This window comes from Falco punctatus, assembly GCF_963210335.1.
Source record: "Falco punctatus genome assembly, chromosome: 1".
NCBI classification, from domain to species: Eukaryota; Metazoa; Chordata; class Aves; order Falconiformes; family Falconidae; genus Falco; species Falco punctatus.
Genome location: NC_137580.1, coordinates 54,081,618 through 54,109,251, shown reverse-complemented (window position 1 = coordinate 54,109,251; position 27,634 = coordinate 54,081,618). Strand labels below are relative to the sequence as shown.

The 27,634-nt window shown below is 43.3% G+C and overlaps 1 protein-coding gene across 3 annotated transcripts in view; it reads right to left on the bottom strand.

Annotated features, from left to right (window-relative positions):
• Positions 1-27,634, bottom strand: part of C1QTNF7 (C1q and TNF related 7) — a 67,111-nt gene that overhangs the window by 35,451 nt on the left and 4,026 nt on the right. The window contains exon 2 of one of the 3 annotated variants that reach the window (XM_080378946.1): positions 46-25,075. The gene's annotated coding sequence lies outside the window, so the exon portion shown is untranslated. Of the gene's footprint in view, positions 1-45 lie in introns of all 3 variants that reach the window. The other 2 variants (XM_080378945.1, XM_080378947.1) reach the window with 2 other exon arrangements.

The following is a 27,634-nucleotide window of genomic DNA, read 5'->3' as shown; positions in this document are numbered from 1 at the left end:
AGAATATATGAGGTTTGGTTTAGTGAAATAAAGCCCTTTACTTACATGGCTTGCAAGAGCTTCCAGCAGCTGGAGTCTTTGAATTGCAGTGCATGCAGACACTGTGCTTTGCTGAAAGCCCCCTAACTTTGGCACTGGAGACAGCACATAACTCACCGGTGCTTTAGAGTGATAAATAATTTCCTTTAAAAATACCCTCACATGTTTTTTTATCAGTGGTGCACACTGACAGTAGACTGCAAAACAGAAAGCCTGTCTGGTGTTATGAGGAAAGAGTTCCCTCTCAGCTGAATAAAAAAAAAAAAAAAAAAAAAAAAGAAAAAAAAGAAAGAGTCCTTGACCTCGACAACTAGAATAAATCTACTATATCTGCTGGCTCTTTTCTGAATGCATACTTGAGCAGTAACATAAGAGTGAGCGATCAGAGAGCAGAAACTGTGGCATGTACCAGTAGGGTATGAAAGCAATGCTTCTAGTGCAGGCACAGCAAAATGAAAACACAATGCATATTTTCAGCCTTTAATTTGTTCCAATATTTTAAAAATAAAACAAAGATGACAGGCGTCTCTATTTCAGTTCATAGCTCCCAAGTGGCAGCGTTCTCAGCTCTGTCCCTTCTGCTGAGGTTCCTTGTGTTCCAGATGAAGTTACTGCTGACTTTCTATTTCAAACCTCAGTTTTCTGAGAATCTCTGTACCTCAGCCAGGAAATGCAACCCAGACTGAAGTTTAGCATTTCAGACATCATAAAGGCAGTGAATTGCCTGCAAGCAAAATGAGTGTTTTTCAGATATCTTGTTTTCTTGTCAAAAGATCTATTTACTTCCTTTTTTCCTCTCCCTCTTTCTTTGGTCTACTTAAACTTACTAAACTTCATAAAAACAAGTACGGCTTTTGGAAGAAGTTCTCTGTAGAACAAATAGTGAGACAAATATGAAAAGCAAGATAATGATGTAGCTTAAAATAGGTAGATTAAGTTTTCAGAAAAAAAAAAGTTCTCTGCTCCATTTTACAATTATATTTACAAGCATAAAGACATGACTTTAAACATAGTCATTCAATTCTCAGACAATGAGAACAGATTTTCTATGGAGAGGATAAGACACCCCCCCTCTATTTTAGGCATAATAAAAGGATTAGCAAACAGACAAGAAAGAAAGAAAATCAAAGTCCTGATTTATTCCATTGTATTCAGTTGCAAAAGAGGGGAAAAGAGAAAAAAACTAACCACATAAAATTAAACTTTAAAATACTGTAAATGCAATATTCCTGGCCTTATGAAACCTAAAGATTAAAATAAAAGCCCTCAAAACTTCTAATAAGCATTTGTAGCTAAAGAAATAATATTACTGAAGAATGATCAAATGATCTTTTTTGTCTAGTGTGTTATTCCTCTTGTGTGACAATGGACTTGAAAAGTCCCCTACACATTTTACGTGTCTGTTAATCAAGGTTTTTCTTGAATCTCAGATTTGGTTTCAGCTTTTGCTGTTGCTTCTTTTTCTGCAACTTTATTAAGACACTAAAGCACATGTAAAACTTCAAAGTTGTTTATTGGTAATTAATTTGTTTCTCCCAGTTGCAGCTGACTAGTAGCACTGATATATTGTGTTGAACGAGAGAAGTCTCAGTTTCAATTTAGTTTCCATGTATACTCACTTCCTTTGTCAAATACTGAAACTCTAAGTCTACAATAAATTAATTTTTACTCTGTTCAGCTCTTCCTGCTGTTTTCCCCTTCTCTTCCTCCACTAACATTTTCAAAATATGAAGCACTATCAAACCATATACGTAAATCTTGAATTTCAAAGTATTGGCATTGACTTTTTTTAAAAAAATGAAAAGTCATGTTTGCAAGCTGTTGCTTTAAAACTACTGTGGGTGCAAGTATTGCTCTTTAGACACCAAAACTCCTTTTCTCTGCAGCGAGCTCAAGTCTCACACCTAGGACTTAGTTATGTAGGTAGGTGTTGAACTCCCCTGCTCTGGCTCCTGCTCAGCCATGCAGGGCTGAGCCTGTTGTCACCTGCCGTGCCAGACCTCTTCCCTCTCTGCTAAGCCATCAGCAAGCAAGTTTTCTCCATTTGTCCCAGTACAACTTTTCTATTTTTAGAAAATAGCTGGGAGTTTTTACTTTTAATCTTGTTTTTTGACGTGGAGGCCTTGTGACCTGGTTTGTAGGAACAAGGCTTGGCACCACAGAACTACTTGGAGATACCCAGCTTTCAGACAGCAGCCCCGTGAGCAGGGTGTATCGGGATCCCATCCAGCTTTCTGTCTGTAACTTCCAGAGTCTAAACTTCAAATATCTGGGAGCTATTACCTGCTTCTTTGTGAAATGTTTTGAGACAAGTGGAATATATACATAACTTCTGAGAACCAAACCTTGTAGTTATCAGTATGGACATCTGAAACATGCCAATAATTTGAGCACCAGCTAATTATCTCCAAGCGTGACTCAGTTTCTGCCCCAGGGATCTGTTTTTTGCCTGAGGAAGCAACAAGCCACAGGGCAGGACACTTGCAGCCCCCCATGCATGGACAACGTCATTTCTCCCTCAGCCCATTTCAGCCGTAACACAGCTGTGTAAACCCTGCAAGACTTAGGACACTGTGTTTCACTGTGGCCACATGCAGTTGTGTCTCACAACTGGAGGCAGCACTCGTCTCTGAAAATGTCACCTGTTTTACCAAATATTGTATATGCATTCACAGACATTCATATAGGAGTGAAAACAGTTCCCAAACTAAGGGTCACAGTTAGAATTGCAGCTGTGAATGTGAAAGTGAAAGCTTGGCCAGGACCCCAGAAGCTATAACACAAATAGAAATGTACGACATTTGTTGGATGAAGTCTTTGTCATGATCTACCACATAAAAAACTTGAAAAACCTTTATTCTTTTTTTTCCCCCTCTTTTTCTTCCTGGTAGAAATGTAGACCTTTATATGCAAATTAAAGTCTTATGTTTCTCATTTATCTTTCTATCACCCAGAAGATTGGTTGGGCTGTGCCACCTGCAGGCTGGGAGTGCTGCTCTGCTGGCATGACACTACAGTTATCTCCGAGACACTGAGAAACTAGGTCCCTATGTCTGATGTGACACAGTCCATTAAACCGCCTTGACTGGACTTTGTTTTGAAATTGTCTAATTTTACAAACAGCTTTAAAAAATTCGGGCATCACAGGGATATACATCCTGGTAGCTGTTACTTCTGATGTCAGTTCACAAGGCTTTTACAAAGCCCACACTTAGTTACTTCATGAGAGACGCAACGTACGCAGAGTCAATAGGAACCACAAGGCTGTTTCAATATTTCCTGCAAAGGCTGGGCAGCAAGGACTGAAACACTGATTCCGTGACAATGTTAATATGACATGGCAGGTAAATGTCAGCTAGAGAGTGTATTTCCCAATATGGTAAAATTTCATTATCTTTAGATGGTTCATCTGGAGATAAACTGTGCCATTGATTGGCTCCACGGAGGCACAGTGCTATCTAAAGACACTTACACTGTTTCTAGCATCAGCCTGGGGCCACAGCTACTCAAATACTTTTGGTGGAGGCACTGAGCTGCCCTAAATCCGTTCAGTCCATCATGACTTAGTTGGTCTGTCCCTAATGGAGGCAGGCTGTCTCCTGCAGTCCTACTTTGGGGGTGTGCACCATGGTCTCCAGTGCTTTGAGAGGATGTATTTGTGGAGGTGCAGTGTTAGAACATAATCACAAGAGTGATTTGGGTGGGAAGGGACCTTTGGTGTTCATCTCATCCAACATCTGCTCAAAGCAGGTCTAATCAGCTGGCAGCTGTCTCTGCAGTAAGTGCCATGATGACTCTGTTATTCAGTTTTGCATTCCATACAGCACACCTGACCTCCACTATCCCCAGGAGCAAGAAGCTGACTCAATGATTATGATCCAGAGGGATTTTGCAACCCGTATCTCAGGTAATTACAAACTTTTGCTTATTGCAATATCTGATTGCCCAATCATTTGATTATACTTATCTGGCATGGAAGCCAAAAAATAATATCTCACTTTACAGATGTGGACTAAGGGCACCAGAACAACATTATTTGCCAGAGATCACATAGTCTGTGCAGAGTAAGAAACTGAGTGGTGATCTCTCAGGGCTGGCATCCTACCTTCTGTCAGCTCTCTGTGCATTCCTGCTATTAGTTAGCTATTAGTTATTAATAGCCACCCTGCTATTACAGATGATTTTTTGATGCAAGGGGCAAAGCAACACAGCACTTGTGAGACACCAGCTATGTAATGGGTTCCAGTACTGAAGCTGAAGCTGGAACTGGAGGAAAAGGGAAAAAGTGGTAACGCTACTGCTGTTCACATGTGGTGGGCAGCTGTAATAGGGATCATCAAGTGAATTAATGTACTTAAAATGCAGCCCTTCTGACAAGCTGAAAGGGGATCTAAATTAGTAAAAGCTGGTTTTGGAAACTAGGAAAATTCCCTGTGATCTCCATTGCTGTCAGTGAGAATTCGTATTGTAATGATCAAAAACTATATGAAGGTGAGTATTGCTGTAACTTGTTTAAATTGCAAGCCTGGAAAAATATACTTAAGACATCTGGAATAAATTTTTGTTTTGAAATTCATTTCATACATAAGGAGGGCTTGGGAAGAATTGAAAGACAAGATTGTCTTGTCTTGAAATACAAGAATGAAAATGAAGATGTTTAAACAAATGGCTCCTATGTATGGCCCTCACACTTCAATCTCACATTTAGCTTTCGGTGAGTAATACTGTTTTATGCATGGTCCCACCAATATATATATATATGTAAATGGAACATAGCTAAGAAACAATATATTACTTCTGAGAAAACCAAAAAGAATATAGCATGGGTCACAGATCTATGCTAGACTTACTGTTTCCTGGAGTGATCTAGTTAAGTTTCTTTGCAACCTGTATGTGGATATCCCATACTACCAACCCTTGCTCTGGACACTGTGCTGCATACCTGCTCAGACTTGCCAAGCCAGCCAAATTGGGACCACAGCAATATCTCACTTAAGGTGAGATGCTAATGGCACTTGTTCACATTGTCTCAGATAGTATATGGACTGGTGAATAATGGGCAAGAACTCAGGACCTGCAAATTCCTGGTGATGTTTCAAACTGCACATTAAAAAAGAAGAATTCTGACTTTTTGAAGTGTAATCTATTTTATTTTAATATATCATTAATATGTAAAGAGCAAATCTCCTTTTTAAACCTGTAGTGTGCAATATCTTGTCTGTATAACTTCTCAGTCTTGAAATCTGAATGGCCAGATATTGAGCTGATATAAATGAGTACTGCTGCATTGATTGCAAAGGCAGCATAATTAATTTACGCCAGCTGAATTTCTGGCTCAGAAATGTGCAGAAGCATATATATTCCCTTTCTGGTCATGTGGATGCCACTGGAAGATGACTCCAGGACCTGACAGCTACCATAGCTTTACATCCACATCAAAGCTTATCCTTAGGCCTTTTATCAGACCCTTTGGGGGCTGATCATTTGTTTTTGAATACTTCACTGAGCCATATAATTTAGGAACATCAACAACACATACCATTAAAACCCATCAAAAGCGAATCTCATGGTCAGATACAAATGTCCTGAGCCTGCACTTGAGGAACTGTGTGATCTTCCATTTGAGTGTCAGAAAGGATTTTTTAATAAACTGCCTTCCCTCTTAGAGGTCAGACAGCATGGAAGAAGATGCTGAAGGCAGGACATTCTTTCTTGCATTGTGGAGTCTATCTTCAGCCAAAAGAAAATTCATTTCAAATATTGCTACTTCATAAAAGGTGAGAAGGCAAAATAAACTCCCTGGGAATTAGAAAACGTGCTTTCTATCATTGAATAAAAATATTTTTATCAGCTTGTGTCACTTTCCCATCAAAAATCTGTTGCTCGTGTATGTTCAACGTGGTGGTAAAACATTATGCTTAATCTTTTGACAGTTTAAGAAAATGGTCCTTTTTGCAACAGATCAAATCCTCTGTAAGTTAAATCTGTCGCCCTTTCTTCTCTACAGCCCTGGAAATAACAGTCATAAACAAATATTGGTGCTCCAAAATATCATGTTCAAGATATATCTGGAAATTTGAGACAGCTTCCCTACTTCAAATTCATCAGTCTTTTCATCAGGTCTGGAGTGAGCTTGAGGCTATTTCAGACCAAGCTATTGAAAACATCAAAGAAAAATGTTCTTTTCTTGCAGTGAGCTGCAACCAGTCTCTTTGCTGCCAGTGTGAGGCTTTCTGACACAAGGGTATCTCTGGCCATGCCTCATGGGTACAGAATGAGGGAAGGCACCTCTCAAACAAGGTAGAGAAGAAGCCACTTATAGTGCATATCACCTCTTGAAATGCAGCCCAGTTTGCAAGAAGAGCTGCATCACTGGTACAAGCTAGTTTAATGGCATCTGGTTTCTTCATTTGGGAGAAGGCTTCAAAACTGAAAAGCAAATTGCAGCTTTGCAGAATAAACTGGTGCTGTTGCTCTCATTGCATGTAACCTAAACCTATTGGTCTGGTTTGAGTTAATTTTTTTTTGATTGGTTGGTTTGGTTTGGATTTTTTTTTTGTTTAGTCCAGAAATAGAATTGCTTCAGCTCTGTTCAAGATCAGTAGTGTTCCGGTTGTCTTAAATTTTCTTCTTAAATCCAGTGTTTTCCCAGATCACTATATGGATATTGTGTATAGGAGGGACAGGAGTGTAGCAGCTCAAGCAAAGAACTGAGAGCTCTGATTCCTGTTTTTAGTGCTGCTTTCCTTCTGTTTTTCTTCTGTTCTTCTGTTCTCCTTTTCACTCTTTCATTTAGCCTACTTGACATTTGGGCTTGATGAGAAGTTCCTTGCAATCCTGCTACATTATCTAATCCTACCATTTAATAGAAACAATGGAGGAGAAGGATTTCCTGATTGCTCCAACCCTGGGAGCATCCCACAGCATTCTCACCGTTCCAGTGTAAGACAATTTCCAGTGACTCCAGCATAAAGCTGCACATGATGCTATTTTGCGTTTTCTTATGACCCACTCAGCTGCTGCAGTTAAACCTGAAATCCCAAACTTCCAAAAGCAGCATGCTATGCCATGGCTGCAATGTGCATTCACACGCCTGGGACAGCCTGAGTCATTGGGTCCCTTCCCGCAGCAGAGGCACCAGTGTATGAGGAATGGGGAGCACTGCAGCATCTACCAGAAGAGGGCATCGAATTAAATCCTATTTTTAAAGGTGTAGTCAAAAGAAATCAATACAGCTGTCCATTTCCTATGTAACAGGGCTAGGTTTAGCACAGCAACTTGCAGATCGAGCTCAGTATTCTTCCTGTTCTACCTCTTAGGTAACGAGCCCCTACACCCCTGGGGTCCAGGTAGCCCTGCCAGGATCCTGCCTCCCTGAACACCCTATTCCTGGCTGCCCAGTGACCCACAGCACCTGGGTCCAGCCCCACTGAGCCCTGGTGTTCCCAGCCCGGCATCCTAGGGTGGGGGTCTGTGGGCTGCTGAAGCCCTGCACCAGGACTCCCTCCCATTCCCACACCAGGTGCTTTCTGTTTTGTGGATGCCCAGGCATTTCCATCACCCTGCTGCTGGTAGGGGTTGCCTTTTCCCATCACCTGTTACAGACACCCAAAGTCCCCAAATTCCGACCTTCTGCAGTGCCTGGCCGGTATGATTGCTGTGTCTCCAGGAGATATTAAGATCTTTTTAAGGCTACTACATTGCTGTTACTTCAGTGCTGCCTGTGCATGGCAGACGTGCTGTGGCTAGATGCCAAGCTGCCCAGAGAAGAGCCTTTTTTAATAAACATAACACCAGCTGTAAGCAGTAGGAACTGGTGGTCTGGAGCAGTTGTCAGCAGGGACAGGGTGCATGTATTTGTAGGCTGGATGGCTCAATATATGAGCATGTGCTGAAATACTGAAGCTCCATGGTGTGGCCTCGGGCACTGACACAGCACAGGCAAAACCAATAGTTCCCTCAGTCTTGTCTGAAATGGGTTTGGGCTCAGGCCCCTTCTCATCAACACCTTTAGCCATTTTGTCGAGCGAAGGCAGCCCCTGTAGGCCCCCAGCGTGGCCTGCTCCAGGCGCCCGCTCCCAGCCTTGCTTGCCGCCCGCCGAGCTGAGGCTGCCTTTGGAAGCAAGGGTGGCATGCTGGAGCTGTCACCGCCGCCTGCCTTTGCACCTGTGCGACGGAGGGCTGCAGCGCCCGCGACATGTAACTGATGTTCTGAAGGCCTAAATACATAAATACAAGGGTTGTTGATGACAGGAAGTGGCGTCAGCTGCTTTTGGCCGGCAGAACAGGAACGTGTCGTGGTGCCTCAGGTTGGATGAGGAGCCTTAAGGCTTTAGATGTTTAGGGCTTGCAAAAATTAGAGGGAGGAAGTGCTGGTAATGATCTCTGACACATATCTGCTTCATTCATGGGCAAATTAACCTTAATTATCCAATTTATAAATCAGCTTTAAGTGGAAGGGCCCCTCCTCACCCCCCACTGCTGCATATTTGGGGGATTAAATTGTTTGGTTTTAGTGATAAATTAGAAACATCTGCTTCCTCTGACATGCCGAAAAGGAGGCACGCACAGCAAAGCGGCTGGCTGGACTGCTCTGGTTGGTGCTGGGCGGGGTGGTGGTGGTGGTGGTGGTTGGTGCCAGGGCACCGTCCTGTCAACCTCTGGCCACAGGGTCCAACAGGATCAGGACATCTCCCCTCTGCACAGGGGCTCAGCGTGGCAGGGGAGGTGCCACAGCTCCTCCTGGGCTTGCTCAGGATGGTGTCTGGGAAGGTTGGAGCAGTGGCAAGCATATTCAGCAGCATGCTTTCAGCAGACCCTTCCTTTTAAGGGTGTCTTGGCAGTTCTTCCGTGCAAATGAAACTGTTTCTGCTATGGGATCATCAAATATTAATGTCAAGGAATCCAAACCTTGTGCCAGAGTCACTGCAGAGGTCGTGCAAGCATGAGCAGTGGTGGCAGTAAGCAGCCCGGCCAGCTTTTCTGATGAAGAAAAGGGGGGGACAAAGATGTTTTACATCCCTGGTATATCCCTGCAGAGGTGATACAACTTCATGATTGCTGAGGTGGGCTGGAAACGACCAAGAGACACAGAACATCAAAGCACTGCATATGAGCTTTCACCTCATGCAGGGGGTATGAAAACCACCCTCCTGGCTACAAACCATTATCTGCAGGAGTAGGAAGCTGGAGCTAAATCCTGCCGATGCAGCAATCCAAATATACTCTGGGCATCATCCAAGAAGCTGCCCCTGCAATGGTCCTGGTCGATGCAACCCCACGAAGGGAACAACAAGGATTGTTTTGACCTCAGTGTGGCCTGGATTTCACTGAAGGGTATTAATACATGCCATAATGGGCTGCAGAAACAGATGTTTCACACACACCAGTCAGATATCGTTTTGTTCAGCCTTTGACAATCAAAACTGTCAGACAGCAGCCCTGATCCTCAAGGACAGAGCAGGCCTGCAGAAAGGGAGAAATCAAGATGCTGGGTGTTTTCTAACAGCTGTTGTTCCCAAGATGCCCTCCTTTTCTGTCTGGATATTTTCTTCAGGCGGGTTTGAGGAGTATGTGCATTTAACCAAGATTTTCCAATAATGTATCAGATCTATCAGAGCAAGAAACCCCAGGCAGGTTCAGTGCATGCTCTCAGACTGGCTGTTCAATGCAGGTCCTACCAGTTGGACACCTGCACTACACAAGTAGTGCAGCAGGCACCGTTCAGGTGTGACACAGTGCAAAGTACATGCATTTATGTCTGAGCAATTCCATGCACAGGAATTTCGAACCACAGTTCCGCTCAAAGCAGACTACAAAATCAGGACCGAGGTGCATGGACTGTCAGCGTGCAGGGAGCTAACCTAGGCAGCCCTGCAGAGGAAACTCGATTCTTCTTAAAAAGCAGAAGGCAATCTGCAATGCAGCTTCCAAAGCCCCATTCCAATATAAAGCAATGTAATCCAGCTGTAAAGCTTAAAATACAGTGAAATGCAGCCCCCTTTCTAGAGAAACAAAAAGAAATACCCACTCAGAGCCCCTCTGAGAGCCATGGGTCAGGCTGCTCTCTCTGGGGGTGCAGGAGGCAGGGAGGGGAGAGGTAGCAGAACAACTTGTTTCACAGCTAGCCAGGACCACTGAACCTGCCCATCTTGCCTGAGCTGTTGCCTTCTGCCTGTTTGTCCATGTTACTTGATCTTTGCATTTCTGTAAGGAACACTTGGCTACATGATGAAGTGGATGATGATGAAGTTGAATCAGGAAAGGGAACTTTTTCTTTTTTTTCTTTTCCCTTTACCCAAGCCCGGGAGAGAAGTGAAAATTCTCCTCTTCCAGGAGAGGAGTGGGAGCTGTGACAAGGCCTTTATGCAAACTGCTTCGCTGGAGCACAGACCATCCTGTTCCCACCTCCAAACCTCTCCCTGGAATAATTTCTCACTGCTCCACCCCACTCAGAGGTCATCTACAGACATGTATTGCCACTTTCTAGCAGGAATGTCTGCACTGAGTAATAGAAAATCAGAAAACAGAAACTGAGTAACTTGAGAGAGGCCAAAGCGGCCTTGGTCTTCCTCCAGACACTGGGAAATCAGTTCTCGGGAAGCTGCAGAGTGCCTTAGCACATCATTTGAGCAGGGGTTACAGGATCGACTGCCCTCACTTCAGGAAGGAACAGCTGCCTGCAGGCGCCCCCCAGAAACCCCCTGTGAGGAGGTGGTAAAGGGGGAGCCCTTGGGTAAACACACAGATACACCAGGAAAATGGAAGGGCTATGAGAGGGAGGATACCAGACTGGTAATTTACAGGAGGAAAAGGGCAGAGGAACGGAAGAGTATTTGGACACAAGTAAAGATGTGCAGGACTGGGAGGGTTGCTAATGCAGGGCTGTGATCAAAGGTTTGTTCTCGGATTTCGGGACCAAAAAAGGACAGGCTCTGGAAGATAACTTCCAGAGCACATCTGCACAGAGCTGGAGCTCATAAAGACTCAAAGGAGCCAATTGCTCTGTAAAAAAAAAATTGACATGGTATCTAGAATAAGTAATGGATGCAAAGAGTAACCTAGGTGTTTCTCTGCTAAGTCCCAAAAGAACCACTTCCGTTTAGTGACAGTGAAAAAAGACTGGAAACAGCAGTCTGGGATGTGTTGAGGAGGTGGGCTCCAATCCCCAGGTGCATTGAAACACAGCAGACTGGCGCTGTGCAGGAACATCAGTGTGGGGCTAGCAAGGCTGGCGTAACATCAAGTTTTTATAGGCTGCTGAAAAGGGAAAAGACTTTTGGTCCTGAGTCGTTACTGCTAGCGAGAATAGCAGACGCATGTTCCAGCACAGGGAGCATCTCCCTCCAAGAAAAGGGAGAGTTTTCCTGGACATATCCAGAAAAAAATTTCAGCCTTCTTTTTTATTTCCCAAAGGGTACAAAAAATACACATATGTATCTCACAGATCAGATACCCCTGTGCTGCAGTGATGGGACTCCCATGCTGCCCTGGACCTAGCCCTGAGGCCCATCAGAAAGAGGTGGGGTGAGCAGGCTGGACACACACCTCTTCAGCCCTGCCCTTCAAGCCCTCCTTGTTTTTATAGCATTGTCACTCCCTGTTTTTATTGCACATTTTTTAAACAACATTTTGGGTCCCACTTCCGTTACTAATATCCCTCTCCAGTCACATTTTACTGAAAGAAAAATATCTTTATTGAAAGAATGTAGCAAAGACTGAGAGGAATAAAACAGAGTGCATGAATTACAATACATCCGAAAAAAAAACATCCCCTTACTGAACCGTTCCTTTCCTTCCCCAGCTTTAGCTTCAGATTCTTGCCAGATGTTCCTGTTTGTTACAGAGTGTCTGATTTTGGGTTTGGGGTCTCTCCAAAGGGGGAGGGCAGAGTGTAAGCTGAAATAGGATGGGTGGCCTGGTGGTATCCAAACACAGTCAACTATCTCCATTAAATCTTGTTTGAGATTTGGCCTCCACTTCCGCAGGCTGCACCCCATTCGGGTCTGAGAGATGTGACACACAGATGAGGAAGACAAATCCAGTAGATAGACGGAAGACAAGCCAATACATTTAAGCCAGCACAACATATGGATTCTCACATCTCTCAGCCTAGGAAAGATTGCTCCCCACAGATTTCTTCTAGGTTTGCCCAGACTAAGTGAAACAACCCAGCCAGTGAGATTTTTCCCCTCTTTCCCTCTGGCTTGTTTTATAACCCTATAGCTCTTGCTGCCAGAATCTTTTTCCCATTATGTACAGCCTATTCTTCCCCTTTAAAAATGGTCCCCATTATCCTCTGTGATGAGAACTGGTGATGCACTAAACAATCCTGCCCTTCCCAACACATACACCTCACAGAAATGTGTAGACATCATATGGTCCTATCCCCCTAAGGTTTAATGAAACTGTAAAGTATCTTTGAAGACTTGAGTCAGGTCCTCTGCAGTCCTGTCCTCATTGCTTCAAGCTTTCCCATCTGTATCCGACACCAGGTGAAGCTTGAGGCTAGACAACCAAGAGCAGATTCACACTGCTTTTCCAAAATAAAATCTGAATACTAATTTATGAAGAACCCAAACAATTTTTTTCAGTATTGGGAAATCAGAGTAATCTGGATTTCTTCTTCTCTCCAGCAAAGAAACTACCCTACTGATCTGCACCTCTTACTTTAGAGAGGCTGTTAGGCAGAAACGAACACCTTTTGCTGACAGTTGCAGACTGATGCCTGTAACTAAAACAAACCTAGCCAATAATTATCTCACTTGTATCTGCAACAAGCAACCTCTAGTAACCAGAAACTGCATTTTTTCTAATGCCTCTTATTTGTATAAAAGGTTGCAGCCTTAGAATTTTCACTCCTCTGTGAGATTAAGTTTTTCTGGTCAAACTAAATTGTCACCTTATCATCTGCAATATGTCTCTTTGATAACATGGGTATTATTTGATCTTGTCATGACAGTATGTGTAAAATTGCTGGAGCACCTGTTCAAGGACTCTGGAGATTAGGCTTACCAGTGCATGGGACAGACCTGTGAACGGACATGTCATGGAGAATTAAGGATATATGTCAGATGTATCATAGGATCTTCTACTGCAGGCACTCAAATCCAGTCCTCAGGACACTGCTTATATGTGGATTTCGATCTACCTTCTCACTTTGCCACTGTGATTGAACCATAGATAAGTGCAACAGTGAAATGTGGAGATGATGGAGGGGATGAAACAATATGAACACTGCGTTCTTCGTTTGCATCATTCCCTGTTATTGCTGCAGAGCCAGAAGCAGTCCCTGTGGCTTAGATAGTTTCAGAAACCATCTTGTCTCCTGTGTCATTAAGCAGTATGGAGTGGGATCAGCCTTCACCACCTTCACTCTCACCTACCTGTCAGATCGGTGGAGTATTACAGAGGGAGGACAAAGAACAGGCAACCACTAAGAGAGGGTCATATGCTTCCCAGTTCCCATGCCACATAGTTCTCACCCAGGTGGCACCCGATGGAGATGTCCCTAGCTCTGCCTTTCCAGACCTCAGCGAGGATGGTGATGGTGGGCTTCCCACGCAGCACAAAACTTAGCCCAGGGGCAGCTTCAAAGAGAACCAGACTTTCAGGATTTCTTGTGACGGTGGGCAGGCATATCAGCTCCTCCACTTTCAGTTTTGCTTTTCTGCACCCTTTCCCATGCCCTCTCTGCTCTGGGTTTCTATACTTTCAAATGCATTTCATAGGCAGAGCATGGCCCATGGGGACACAGCATCAGAGGGACCAACGGCCCTGCACTCCCACCAGAAAAAATCTGCTCCAGTAGCACAGCTGAAGTTGTTCCAAGCCAGGGAAAGCAGAGAGCAGGCACTGGGGGAAGAAGGGATTTTCTGCCTCTTTAATGCAGCATGCTATATAACGTAATAGTTGTGTGATATCTGAAGCAGGTTGCTGTTAGTGAATTTCCATAGCTTGCACAGCTCCAAGGGCTGTGGGTAATGCTGTGCTCACACCCATATTTTCCTAAAACTTCAACCTGAAAGGCTTCATCATTTCCTTGAAAGTGAGTGGGTTAGAGAAATTAGCCACTATTGTGAGTATCAGGTTTTGGGCAGCTGGCATGCAGGCAAGCTTGCCTCAGCCTCACTTGGATAATGGTAACCAGAGACCCAGGGGAAAAAAGGAAGCAAGAAACTGCTAATCCATTTACAGTCTCACCTACCCAGACCAAGGTTGTGTTTAATCACTTACGGTCAGCATTTTCTTTATATTTAACAACACACATTCTCTTCCCAGTCTGCACATAGGCACAAAGCATGCTGCTGGTAGTAGTGGAAGCATAAAAAGTTAAACGACCTTGAAAAAGCCCAACCAAACAGAATAAACACCCCAACAAACCAGCAAATATATATATATTTGTGAGAGTTTAATAAGTTAAATGCAGGAGCTTAACTTTGCAAGAACACAACCCTGAAGCAAAATGATTTATTTGGTATTTACAGATATTTTTTTTTGCAAAACAAATTTCTATGAAACCATAGCAACAAAGGTTAAAGTGAAGATTTGGAATGATGTTGGAATTATTCACAAGGGAAAAAAACAACAGTCTCTGTTTCGGGTTGATGGAATGTAAGATTAAAGCTAAAAAGAGAGAAATATTTAAAAATATTTTGGGCAATTTAGTAATCCTAAATCCTGAGAAGGGTAGACATTTAAAAATATTCTTTTGCTAGAAAGCTGTGTCCTTGATTTTTAAAACGAATTGTCTGGTAACTTTCTGATAGGAATGTTATGTGCATAAATGTCCAAGTTTATTGCTCTTCTCTTACAAGACAAGATACAAACCCAGATTTCACTGAAGCCCTACTACAGTCAATTTCTGATAGAATTACATGTATTCCAGTAAAAATCTGCATTTTTCTGAAAGGTCTTTCTATTGAGTTCCCTTCTTCAAATGCATTTCAGAGAAGTCAGAATAGGAAAGTAGAATCAGTTACAACTTACCGTCACGCTCCAGTAGATGACATCGGATTTTTCAGGAAAAGCAGCATGCTCCGTCTGGGTAGTGTATGAGTTGTAAATTGAAGCCAACAGGTGAGTGTTGGTGATTCAAAATCCTTTAAAACAAATTTAAACACCACGATGACAAGTAATGTACTTTGTGAAAACTTATTTGGAGCTTGATGCTCTTGTATTGAGTTTTGTAACTGTCTGTCTCAGCTAAATAAGCTCCCACTCCTTTCCTTGGCCACTAGCCAGCTTTTCTAATTTAAAGCAACTGTGAGCTTGCTGTAAAACTCCTGCTGGAAGCAGCTTAATGTATACCATGGAGCAAGGAGCAGGCGTGTGCTCCAGACTGAACCAGTACGACAGAGTCCTAACAGGACCTGGGGCATAGCCTCCCTGAGGTAATGTTATATCATCTTTGGAAAGCATGAGAGGCTAAGTTGCCTCCTTCTTGGTAAAGACAGAGAAGAGGAAAAAATCATGATTATTCTGGCATGTAGTCCCCTCAGTGTGGGATTTGGGAGGAGCAGCATCTGTTTCAAAGTGGAGGAAGAAGCATCAGCCTCAAATACATAAAATACTCAGAGCTGCCAAAGGAGCTTGGTCCCCAAATTGCCCAAAAGACTCTCAGTATTTTGAGGCAGTAGTCCTTGGTCTGGGGCTTTGGAGACAGGTCCCAAGGCTTTTTCCTGGGCTTCCTCCACGAGTGCAATGAGGGATGCCCCTCTCATGGGGTAGTTGGGACACCCAAGCTGAGGTTCATGACTGAGCACGACCCCAAACTTCTTGATTTTGAAGAGTTAAAAAACTAGACACTCACAGCAATGATCCTATCTTCCGAGGCACTGTCAAACTTTAAGTAACAGAGGCATGGTTTTCAAAGGCATCCACTTGCAGGGCACGGCTCTGTTCTGCTTTGCTCATTTAGGTAGTGGAGCATGCAAAGTGTTGTTCATACAGGAGAGTTGCCCATGCTCATGTTGAATTCCTCCCTTTTGCAAAGAATTTATTCCAACCAGTTATGGTTGACACACGTGCTGTGCATTTGTGAATTGATAGAATAGGTCCCCTTTTGCAGATATTAGTTTCCTCTGAAGAGCAGCTAAAACCAAGCAAACAAAAAGGCAAATTATAAAACATAATTGTAATTTGGGAAATTTCAGAGTCTGAGCTTCCATGTGACAACCATAACAAACTGTTGCTGAAAAATAAGGATACTGAAAAGCTTACTTCACACTGTGCCCCAAATCACTCAGCACTTCTGGAAATGCATTCAACTGACCTGCTGATGCTAACTAAGGTGACATAAGTTTTATTGTAGCTGTTAATAAGTGACTTTGGTTTTGTATTTTCTTGCAAAACTAATTAACTGAAGATGGAATCATTATACTGAAATTTTCAAAGGCGTTTGATGCCCCTAAAAGAGGAAATTAATCTTCTGTGACAAAACAAGTCAATGTCAAAACGCCACTTGTGAAAAGATCTTGACCTTTAAGAACATCAAGTCCAACTGTCAATACAGGAATGCCAAGACCATCGCTAAACCATGACCCTAAGTACTGCATCTATACATTTTTAAACACGTCCAGGGATGGTGATTTCATCACTATGTTATGGGGAAAGAGGCTTAAGAAGGAAGATGCAGTTAAAGCTTTATCAGAGGGAAAGGGACATGAGTTCCAGCATAACAAGAGTCTTAAAAGGAAGGAGTTGAACCCATTTCATTTGCTTACTGGGCTTTCCAGATCAGAGGTAGGAGGCAAGAGTAAACATGGAGGAGAAACTGCAAAGCACTTCGCAAGTCTTGGAGGTTTAGGTGTTCAACAGAAAACACAGGTTGAATTTTTTTAGAAGAAAGATTATAAAAATATGATTTTTTTATAAAAAGCTGCTTACTGGTGCCTGCGATAGGCTGATTTTTAATCCATCTAAAATTACAATTCTAGGCAACTATTTCACATTTTAGCACTTCACCAGAACCTTGATTTTCTTGCTTTTGGCTTTGTCTAGATACAGCTGTGATAGGATTGAGCTGTTAGCTGCAACGGCTGAACTGGGGGCTACTGTTTGGCAGTCACGTCCTCACAGGTACAACGCAGCAACTAACAGAGGATAGGAAAAAGGAATCATTCATCTTGGAGAGATTGCTAACGGGAAGAAAATGCATCTTGCCTCACCTGTGTGTGCAAGTTTTCATATGGCCCTGTACATGCGGACTTTTGTTGCATAACTGATTGTTGCATGTTAGAGACAAAACCCACAAATTCGTGTAATAGATGCATAAGAATAAACATGCTCTAAGGAGTATAATTGTCACACCCTTGACCAATTGTTATCTTTGCCTCTCATGTGGCAAGCAAGCTGACACTCTTCCCTGGTGACATCTTTTAAGTCCTCTTTCTGACCAAAGCATTTTAAGATTCAGCATGTTCTAATAAATTTCAAGAATGTTTCCAACACAAGTAACTGAAGCAGGAATCAAATGGAATCCTTCATCTGCAGTGAACCACTAAGAAGCTGATTTGCTGGCAGGAAGGAATTATCACTTTTTGACATTAAAAAGAGAAGGATCCTTTGATGCTGGGACTTGGGATTTTCCTGTGTTTGGCTGAATGCATTTGCATCCAAATAATACCGAATGTGAATGTAACTGCTCAGGATTCATCTTGCTTCAATACTGAGAGAATGGGCAGGTTTATATGGCACAGTGTACCCTAGGAGGTCACAAAGCTTGATCCTACCACAAAGCTCATCCAGAAGCCTAATTCTCCTGAGATACAGTGGTGTGAATGAAGACTGGCTTCATCCAGGTAAACAGAAATATGTCATTGTCCAGTGACCCTAAAGGAGAAAAAAAATCAGTTATTACATGGAAATATGATGTCAAAACACATGGAAGTTTTGTTTAGTTTGGTTGTTTGGGTTCTTTTTATGTGTGGGGGTTGGGTTTGTTTTGGTTTGGTTTGCTTTAGTTTGTTTTGGTTTGGTTTTAATAGCTAGGTCTTGGTACCTACAGCTTGGTCAGTAGCTCATAAGGTATTCCCAGGGTGATAACACAGAAATAGCTGAGATCAGTGTGAAAAATTCAGTAAATTCATGTATCACTATTAGGGAAACAGAAGAGGGAGGGATATGCAGGCTGCTTTTAAAGGGTGTTGCTTTCATGACCCCCAGTTGGTGCACCCATCTGGAGATGCCCAGTAAGTGAATGGCTGCAGGATGGGGACACATCGATGATAAACAGCTCATGTCCAGGTGACTGTGCAGGTGCTGGGGCTGCACACCTCAGGGAGGCATCTGGGTACCAATAGATTAACTCCACATGCATTTTTTATCTATATGAGATGCAAAGTGCAGTTCCAACAGAGCCTGTGATTTTCAAATAAGTATAATTTATTCTAAACGTACATTTGCTAGAAAATACAGTCCAAACCTCATTTACCCCATGAGATTACCTAACTAAAGATACCTCTGCTCTGCACCTCCATTCAATCATTAGTCACCAATGTAAAACTAGCATGCAGGGTTTAAATCTTATCTGCTTGGAACAGCTTGGAACAACTCTGTTATACTTACTGTTTTGAAATCGAATGCTATTTGTGGCAAGCAATACAGCACATTGCATTTCTCACCCTCCAGTGAGTCAGATCAGCCCAGTGTTAGGACTTGGAGTCTTAATGGGGCAGAACGTTGCAGCTCCATTGTCTCCACTCTACATCTGCAATTACAATTTTAGTTGGAGTTTCATTTCACCTGCCTATTCCTCCACATGACGAGGGGGCCTTTTTTCTTGCTGTTTTTTTCCCTTCCCTTTTCCTTCAACAGCACACTTTTCCAGCAGAAGTCTTAAACACCAGAGCCCAGACTTGCAAAGATGTTTTGATGCCTCAGGCCATCACTGGGAACCTAGTGAGATTTACAGAGCTCCTGAAATGAGTGGGGGCTGTTGTAAACTGACAATAACTGCAAAAAGCAATGCTTTTTCTAAATCTAATGTATTTTTCTCTGGGTTAGTCTGTTTTCACAAAGCAGAAAGTGACTATTGCACCAAATGGAGACCAAAGTATCTCTTCTCCAAAAGCTGGACATTTGTGTTTCTCAGAAAGTGTCAGGTTAGTATTACTGGGCATAGGTCCTTTCTCAAAGTTAACAAAAAAAGGTCTACCTCCATATTAGCTTGAGTGGGAGTTAGGACCTCACATGGGCTGAGGTGAAGACCCTTCACAGGTCATAGAGATGTTTCACTAAATATCCGGGTCTTTATTTCTTCCAAATCCATACATAGGGTCTATGATGGAAATGGAAATAAAATCCACATCTGCCAGTTCAAATCCCTTTCAGAGCATTATTATTGTCTTTGTCTCATAGGTGGCTGTACATATGTACCCTCCAGAGGCACCACAGCTTCCTCTCCATGAGGTCTCGGCATTTCGCTCTCCTTTATTTTGGAAAAGAAAGAGGAAATAAGCAGCCAGTTTATCTTCTGCTTGTATTAGCTAGATGGAATGAAAACATGCTTGGTATTCGAGATAGTGAAATAACAATGACTTGTATTTGTTTCTCTTCTGCCAAGTGCAGTCAAGCAGCAGCTAAAGATAAGTCTGAAAGAAACAGAGACCCATTTAAAATTAGCACACATACTGATATGGGAGGATTGGGAAACCAAATACTTCCTCTGAGCATTCTAAACAGTTTTTCTTTCCTAGGTGCCCTGAGTTTGTACAGATGAGAAGGCAAGCTCTGCTGGCCCCAGGGTGCCAGTGGCTAGGCACCTCTGCCCTTACGCCTTGCAGCACGTGGTGTCCTCGTTGGTCCTCTGCTGACACTAGTGAAGTTCCATAGCCCTGCTGCTACTGTCACACTCTGGGCGGGTATCCCCCAGCACTACCCACCAAAAGATTAAATCCTAGGTTTTAATTCAGTTATTACAATGTAGACCTGTTGGCATTGGAGACCACAAAGAAAGAACGTGGCAGCAGGAGTACAGAAGCACTCCTGCGGTCCTTCATTCTTTGCTACGTCCACTGCCCAGGACTAAAGGGTACGTTAGAGAGGTCATGTTTCTACATGCCCCTCATTCAAAACTTTTATGAAGAAAAAAACTGTAGCCATACAAAAAAGTTAACATTTCTCTGCTTGCACAGATTAGTCTTAATTTACTATAGATTTTGACACAAATATATTCAGCATTACATGTGCAAACTACTTATTCTTGTTCTCTTCTATTTCAAAAGGATAGGGAAGGAAAGGATTTTATCCTGTTTCATACTCCACAGGGCTATGCATGTAGCACTTTAGTCATAAAGAAAATATTATCAGCTTTAACTACTTTCTAGTTTCCTTATTTTGTTTGTTCAAAGAGAAAGTTATCCAATTCATTATGCCTGGTTTATCTGGAAGCACTCTGCAATGTGCTAGCTGAGTGCTTTGACCTTTTGCATATTCTGTATTTGATTGGCTTGGCCATCCATCTTCTCCACTTGTTGAAACCCTTACTTAGCAAACAAAGGCCAACAGCCAAGCCTGCATGAAATATGTGGTGCAAAAGGAGTAAGTTAAGAACAGGGTATATTTCATTGTGTTTCCCATAGACGTTGAAGATTATGCAGAGTTTTAAAAGTTGCCTGAGGTGCCTGGACTTCACAACTGCTGACAAATTATGACTATATTACAGTATTTTGATGAATCTTTTTGGGAAAACAATAATCTTATGTGATCCCATCACCCCAGTGCAAAGCAGTTAAATTGCTATTTCTCACAGTGATCTAACTTCTACTGTTGCTCTCTCCAGTTTGTTTCTTTCTATCTTGCCAACTCCTTTAACATAACTAAACTCAAACCCCATATTTTTCTTGTCTAATTCCCTGTAACCTCTTACTTTTGACTATTCCATCCTCACTTTGCCCAGGAATGTAAAGAGGGGGGAAAAAGACAGAGATTACCAAACTGATACAGAGTTAGGAGTTTAATCACAGCTTCCAGGCAAGGTTCTCCAGAGTATGCTTACTCTGCTGTGCCCACGTACATGTTCAGATTTGCCTTCCTGCTAATAACATCAAGCAATCTTCCCTCTACCTGCCTCTTGTGAAAGACTCATGCCCATGAGTGTTCAGAGCATGCTGCATTTCCAGCCCCAAACTCCTGAACCACTACAGGGGTGAGTGCTATGTTCATTTTAACACCAGCATTGCGAGTGCTAGGAATGGGTACCAAAGCAGCCCTAAAAGCACAGGTGGGAAAGAAAATCTACCCTTTCCAGATGAGGGCCCTTATCACCAGGCTAAAGAGCAAATAAAGCTCCCATTTTGCCAGTGATCCTCAGATTCACAACTTCTCCTCTGCCGAATGACACAACTTCAGGACATCCAGGTAGTGGATGTCCTTTGGGCAGAGGAGTGCGTAGCCTGGCAGCCTGGGCAGCCTCTTGAGCAGCAAGAGGTCTAGACGTGAACTCCCTCAGACTCAGGGTAGCTCTTAATCTGCATATAAAACTCCCCTGGACAAATGCTATTTATAAAAGGCTATCAAACCCTTGGATGTCAGCGGCTGTGTCTATTCTAATCATATTTTACAAGGAGACAGTTCTTCAGAATAAAGGCGGTGCAGAGAACATCATAAACCTCTCAAAAGTGGGGTTTATGAAAGTGTTTCAAGCACTATTGGCCTTCAGCATAAGTGAAAAAAGTCACTGTAAAAGAAATTCAAATACTGAAAAGGTGGATTTTTAAGTGTACACACATGACAATTTGTGCTGAAATGTTGGCAGTCCTGTTCAGACAGAAATGTGGCATTTGGATGAGTCTCAGCCCAGTTACCCAGTCACAAAACACATAATTAAGTTCTAGCAATTAGTCACTATAGTAAAAAAGAATTGGTTAAGAAAAGGCTGTACACCTCCAGTAAAGATAGGAATTGTACTGAATTCATGCAATGCATAACCAGGAAGACAAAAGCATTACAAAATACACATTTGTTTTATCTGGTGATAGTGGTTTGTATGAATGGAGACATTGAAAGTCCCTTACCTGAAGAAGGCCAGTTTTTGTATGTAACTCAGAAATTTTCCTGTCTTTCAACTTACCCAATGTGGCCCTTGATCTGTGCATCTCTCAGGCAGAAAAAGCAGCTGCCTTGTGCAGCTTGGGGTGCACACCACGAAACGGTCAGCCAGAGTCTTTAGAGCTATCTTCATAACCCAGCAAATATCATCCTCACACACAAGGCACCATATGGTTCTCCCTTCCTGCACATACAGCTGGCTTGGGTTTGAAGAAAGCATTATCTGACACCCTTCTGCAAATGATTTGAGGGTTACTCCAGGATAAAATGGCAATTGCTCAAGAAAACCAAACACTACATATGGATACGCATGTATATTCATTTCTGCTGTTCCTTCCCTGGCTGGCTGGTAGACTGTCCTTCCGGCTGCTAAACTGCTGTCAGAGGGTGGCATTTATTTTTTTAAATGCTCTTTAATTTAATGGAAAGAGGATTTTTTTAATCGTTAATTGACACCATTCCCCAAAGCTAAGACAAAACAAATGCAGGGGGGCTGAAGCTCAATTGATTACAGATGGCACTGTTGTACAGCAGAGGAGCAGAATGCAGCCTGCGTTACCAGCAGTTACCTAACTACAAGGACTCAGCATCAAAAATAATCACTTAAGCTCAGCCTCTTTGGAAAGACAGGAAAGATCAATGCCATTAAATTTCTGTTCATAAAACTTTGTTGTCTACGGATGCCTTTCCAAGTGAGTAGGCTGTTGGCTATACACATTTCCTGACCTACATGAGTTCTCTGACACTAATGGTAGCAAAATATAGCTGGTAACTTTCTGAAATGAAATGTCTGATTCAGAACAAACAAATCACTGTTGTCACCATTAGCTTGACTACTTAAACGTGCTGAGGTAGCATAACAGCACTGACCAGAACGAGCAATTTATCTTAAAAAGCTAGAACGTTTATTTCCATTAGCAGAAAAGCCTTTCTTCCATGCATTCAGAGGTGTATCAGAAAGACCAGAAGTTTGAGTTAGGGACTTTAGCAGTCACAGCTGAAGGTTTTAACACTCATCTTAATTCTCCAAGGCGTGCTGCCACAGTGGAGACCTACTGCTACCTTTGTGCAACTGAGTATTGTTACCAACAGAAGACTGGGGATCAGGTCATCGGGGCCCATGAATATCTGGTTTTCAAATATACAGCTGTTGGGAAGCCAGCTATCACAGGGTGAAATCCAAAAGACAGACTGAACTTATCTAGCAGTTCCCTACTGCCAAAATGGGGTGTTTACACCCCCAGCACCCTACCCTGCTAAGCTGCGTGCTCCCACTGCTGGTCCTCCCACTCACTGGACACATCTGTGGGCAGATTCAACTTATTAACCTGGCACAAACTCACCCAGCAAGAGGTTACATCTTTCTTCTGCCAAATTAACAACCTGGAAGAGTCACCAGAGGATCCAGGATACACCAAAGGCAGTGCAAAGGGCCACAGCAGGAAGCAGTGATGGAGGGACTCCCTGTAGCAGGAAGGATGTGGCACGTGTCGGACTGTGGCCACTGGTCCTGAAGGTGCCCACTCACGCCAGACAGCAGGTTAGACATAGGTGGATGAATGTGTTACCACCCACTGGCATCATCACCCTCTTCTCTGCAGGTTGCCAAGCCTATGGCAAGTGGCCATGGTGTATGCTGGGCTGTACAAGATGGCAGTTCATGACATAGTCCAGTTTTCAAGAGCATGGCCAGAGGCAGTGATATTGCAATCACTAGCTGAGACAGGGAGTGCACAAGCTTGCCTGGACTGTGGGCCAGATCTAATTTAGGTTTGCAGGGCATTTTTCATTGAATTAATGAAACAGAGAACAGAGTCCATGAGTCTTCAGTCTAGGCTTTTTATTGGAGTGCCTCAAGCAGAAGATACTAGGACCTTATGGTCTCTTCCCATGGTGTTGTGGCTCTCAGCATCTCCCTCTCTGAGAGAGATGGAGACTGCCCAGCCTGGCTGCTGGGACATGGCACTGGGACAAAGGACTTGGAAATTCTGCTCCTTCCTACCCCACTGCTGTCTTAGCAAAGGTTGGTGCCTGCGTAAAGGCGCAGTGTGGATGGAGAGAAGGTGCTGAAGCAGCAGTGGGGAGCAGCCCAGAACTGGCCAGTGGAATGGTGTGATTTCAGCCAGACCATGGAGACACTCAGCCAGATGGTGTTAGTGGAAAAAGGAGCGGGAAGGGGAGGAGAGAAACGTTAATGCTTTCCTTGCCGCTGCCAGGAGCAAGCGCCTCTGCAGCTCCACTGCCCAGGGGTGGGAGACAGCCCCCTGCCAGAGGCTGGGTCCCCCCTCTCCGTCTTCACCCAGCCCTCCAGCTCAGCCTTCACTGCTTGGAAATGAAGGTACAAATGTAATATGAAGAGCAGCAAGGAATTTGGAAAATTGTGCGATGCGGCAGAAGTTGGAGTGGTAACAAGCCCAGAAAGCTGCAAAGACCATCACAACCATGCCCTGTTCCCAGCTAAGGCAAGGGGCTGTTTAACTAGCTCACCGCAGCAAATGAGAGAGCACGCAGCCTTAGATGTAAAAACGTGTCTGTATTTGGATATGGAAGTCTGAAAAGAAAAATACAGTCTTATATACCCTTATTTTTTTTCCTTTTTGGTGTGTGTTTCCTAACCAGTTGCTAATTTGGTCCATCTATAGTGAATAAACAGACCAGTATTCTGGAATCTGTTTTTAATTACAGTGTTGTTTCTTTTTAATGATGAAAAATGAGGATATCCTTTCTCTGTCTCATGTGACCTGTTTTCTACAGGGTTTCTATTTTAAAAATTTTCAAATATCTTTCTTTTCTGGTTCCAAAAAGTCCCTGTTCTCCACCCCTTGTATTTCCTGGATAGCACTTTAACTCCACAGTAACTAATTGCGCTGTGCATATATTTATCCTTGCAGATATGAGAGAGACCTCTAATTTCCGTAGTGCTGTTTTCCAAACTTTCTTGAAACTTCCCCAGAGACTCCAGCCAAACAACCCAGGAGTTATAGTGCTGCAAGGCAAAATAATTACATCATTAGGAATTGCTAAGAAATCATGGGCTCAATTTCTTCCACACTAATGTCTCTTGGTGACTCTTTCCGTCATTTAAGAGGGCTCATCAAGGATTTGTCTGCCAGGGCAGAAGTACCCGAGTGGACTCACACGTATGAGGCTCATCTTTGAGAGACAGAATTACTTTTGCTCCCAGATGGCCCCAAATGCAGAGAACACGACCACAGCTTTAATTATCATGCTTTGATACCCTCTCCACCACTAAAAACCTGTCCTTAGAGTGAAATGGAGCATCTGAAAACTGAAACCATTTTTGTAGGGTATTTTTGCTATTTTAAAGCAGCTACTTCTCTCCACTTTCTAAGTCTCTCTTAAAGACCCCTCAAAATCACTTCTCCCAAGAAGTGAGAGTAAAACATTTTTCTCACCCACAAGATAAACCTCTGAAGATATGAAACTCTGAGGTATCATTTGGGATTTTAGGGAAACTCCCCTCCTGGCCACTGAAAGTTATCCCTGCAGAGGCCCTCAGATATTGTGAAGGGCGGATATTTAAGGACACATGGTATCACAGGACTCACAGGACAGTAGAAAGAGAGCCAGGCAAAACAGCCGAGGGAAGCAGGGAGCAATCCACACGCACCGGAGCAGCTTTTGTGCTGCAGAGTCCTGGTGTGAACCAGAGAAGGAACAGAAGCAGCAAACCCTGCCTGGGCAGGTTGTCCCCCCACCCACATCCAGCCGCTGGTGAAGCCAGTGGCAAGAATCCCACCGGCATCGAGGGGATGTGAGCTGGAGGCGGGAGAAGGGCATTCCGCTGTGCGCGGGTGCGTGCTCCCCCTGAACTTGCTCAGTCATCCAGAGCCAGGACGCAGTGTGTGGCACATGGCACCGTTTTCTCAAAGCCAAAGGCCATTCCACTGAGGGGCAGGTGAACACTTACCCCAGGTCCCCTCCTGATGTCACTGTTGGGTGCAAGGAGAAATAGCAATTTTTAGAGGGCATGAGGTATAATCAAAGGGGTTTGAACCTCACTTACTAAGAAAGAGATGATTTTTAACCTGTAACTTCTTGAATAAAATTGGTGGGTTTTTCCCTCCAGCATGACATAAGGACATGACTACAGCTTAATGTAATGAGAAACTCTATACATTTTGCTAGTCACACCAAGAAAGGGAGCGTGTCTTGACTTTTCGCCTCGTATACCAGCATATACTCTCTATCTGATCATTTCCCTCTATTTTCCACATGAACTAAACTACTCTTTCCCCCTCTAAGTTAGAATTTGTCTGTGTATATGGTTTTTACCCACGAACAAGGAATCTGCTATTTGCAAACATTCCCATTTGACACCTTTCACTACTGGGTAAAAAAGTCTGTATCATGGTTTTGCAGCTCATGAATTGTTTTGATTCAGCTGTCAGTCGGGAGAACAATTGGACTAGGCTGCTTTGAAATAATTTGCTTTTCTCTTTTTTTCAAGCAAAAAACAAAAGTAAAAATGGAGGAGGATGGAAGAGCTGTTGGAAATAAATATTTAGGTTTTTGAGCACTGATATTAAAAGACAATGAAACAAAAAAAGTCGGCTGTTGGGAAGTGTGGGAGGCAACTCCTTCCTCTGCATCAGGGGATCTGAATCCCTCCCTCCCTCCAGGAAAATATCCTGATGTCCAGCTGTGAGAATATTCTTGGGTGGATCCTCTGAGTCTTGCTGACATAAGTTTAGCTTTGCAAAGGCCAGGTAAATGTTTTCAGCACTGAAGAGAAAATTATTTTATCATTGAGAGGGTGAGGGCACTCCCCAGTGATGAGTGAGGCTCCAGTTCCCAGTCACTCTTCCTGTGATTCAAAGCAAAATCTCAGCATGAGTTCACAAATTCTCATCTGCTGCTTCAAGACGATTTTATTGCAAGAACAAATTATTAGTTCCCCTGCCCCCTCCCCAAAGAAAAAGCAAAGGAAACAGAATACTCCGCTGTATTCCAGATAGTCTGTCTCTTAGTTTAATAGCTCCTTTTAATCCTTTAGTAAAAAAAAAAAGTGACATAAAAACAGCATTTGCTGTTGTCACAGTTGAATTCCATGGGCAGAAATGATTGTCAGTGCTCCCAAGTCAGTCACTGAGGGGAGTGTTTGCGGCTAAGCAATGAAGGGAAGTCCCTCCTTCTTCAGATGTGTTGCATCAGAGAGGGAAGATCTGGGCTGTCATGCTTGGGGCAGGGGACCTGTGGGGATGTGGGGATGTTGGCATAAGGGGAAGAAGGGATGCAGGGATGTATAGATGCAGGGATGTTGGGGTGGGGAGAAGAAGGGATGCAGGGATATGGAGATGCAGGGATGCTGAGATGTGGGGAAGTGGGGTTGTGGGGAGATGAGACCCTCCTTCCTGACATGGAAAATCCTCACAACTCCACAGACACATTTGCTCTGTATGCCTGAGAATGAGTCCAGTTCTCTCTGCAGCATCAGTTCCCACAACAACCTTTGTTGTGGGAACATAAACCAAGCAAATTTTCCTTCAAAACCCAACACCATTAGGGAAAAAAAACAAAAAAC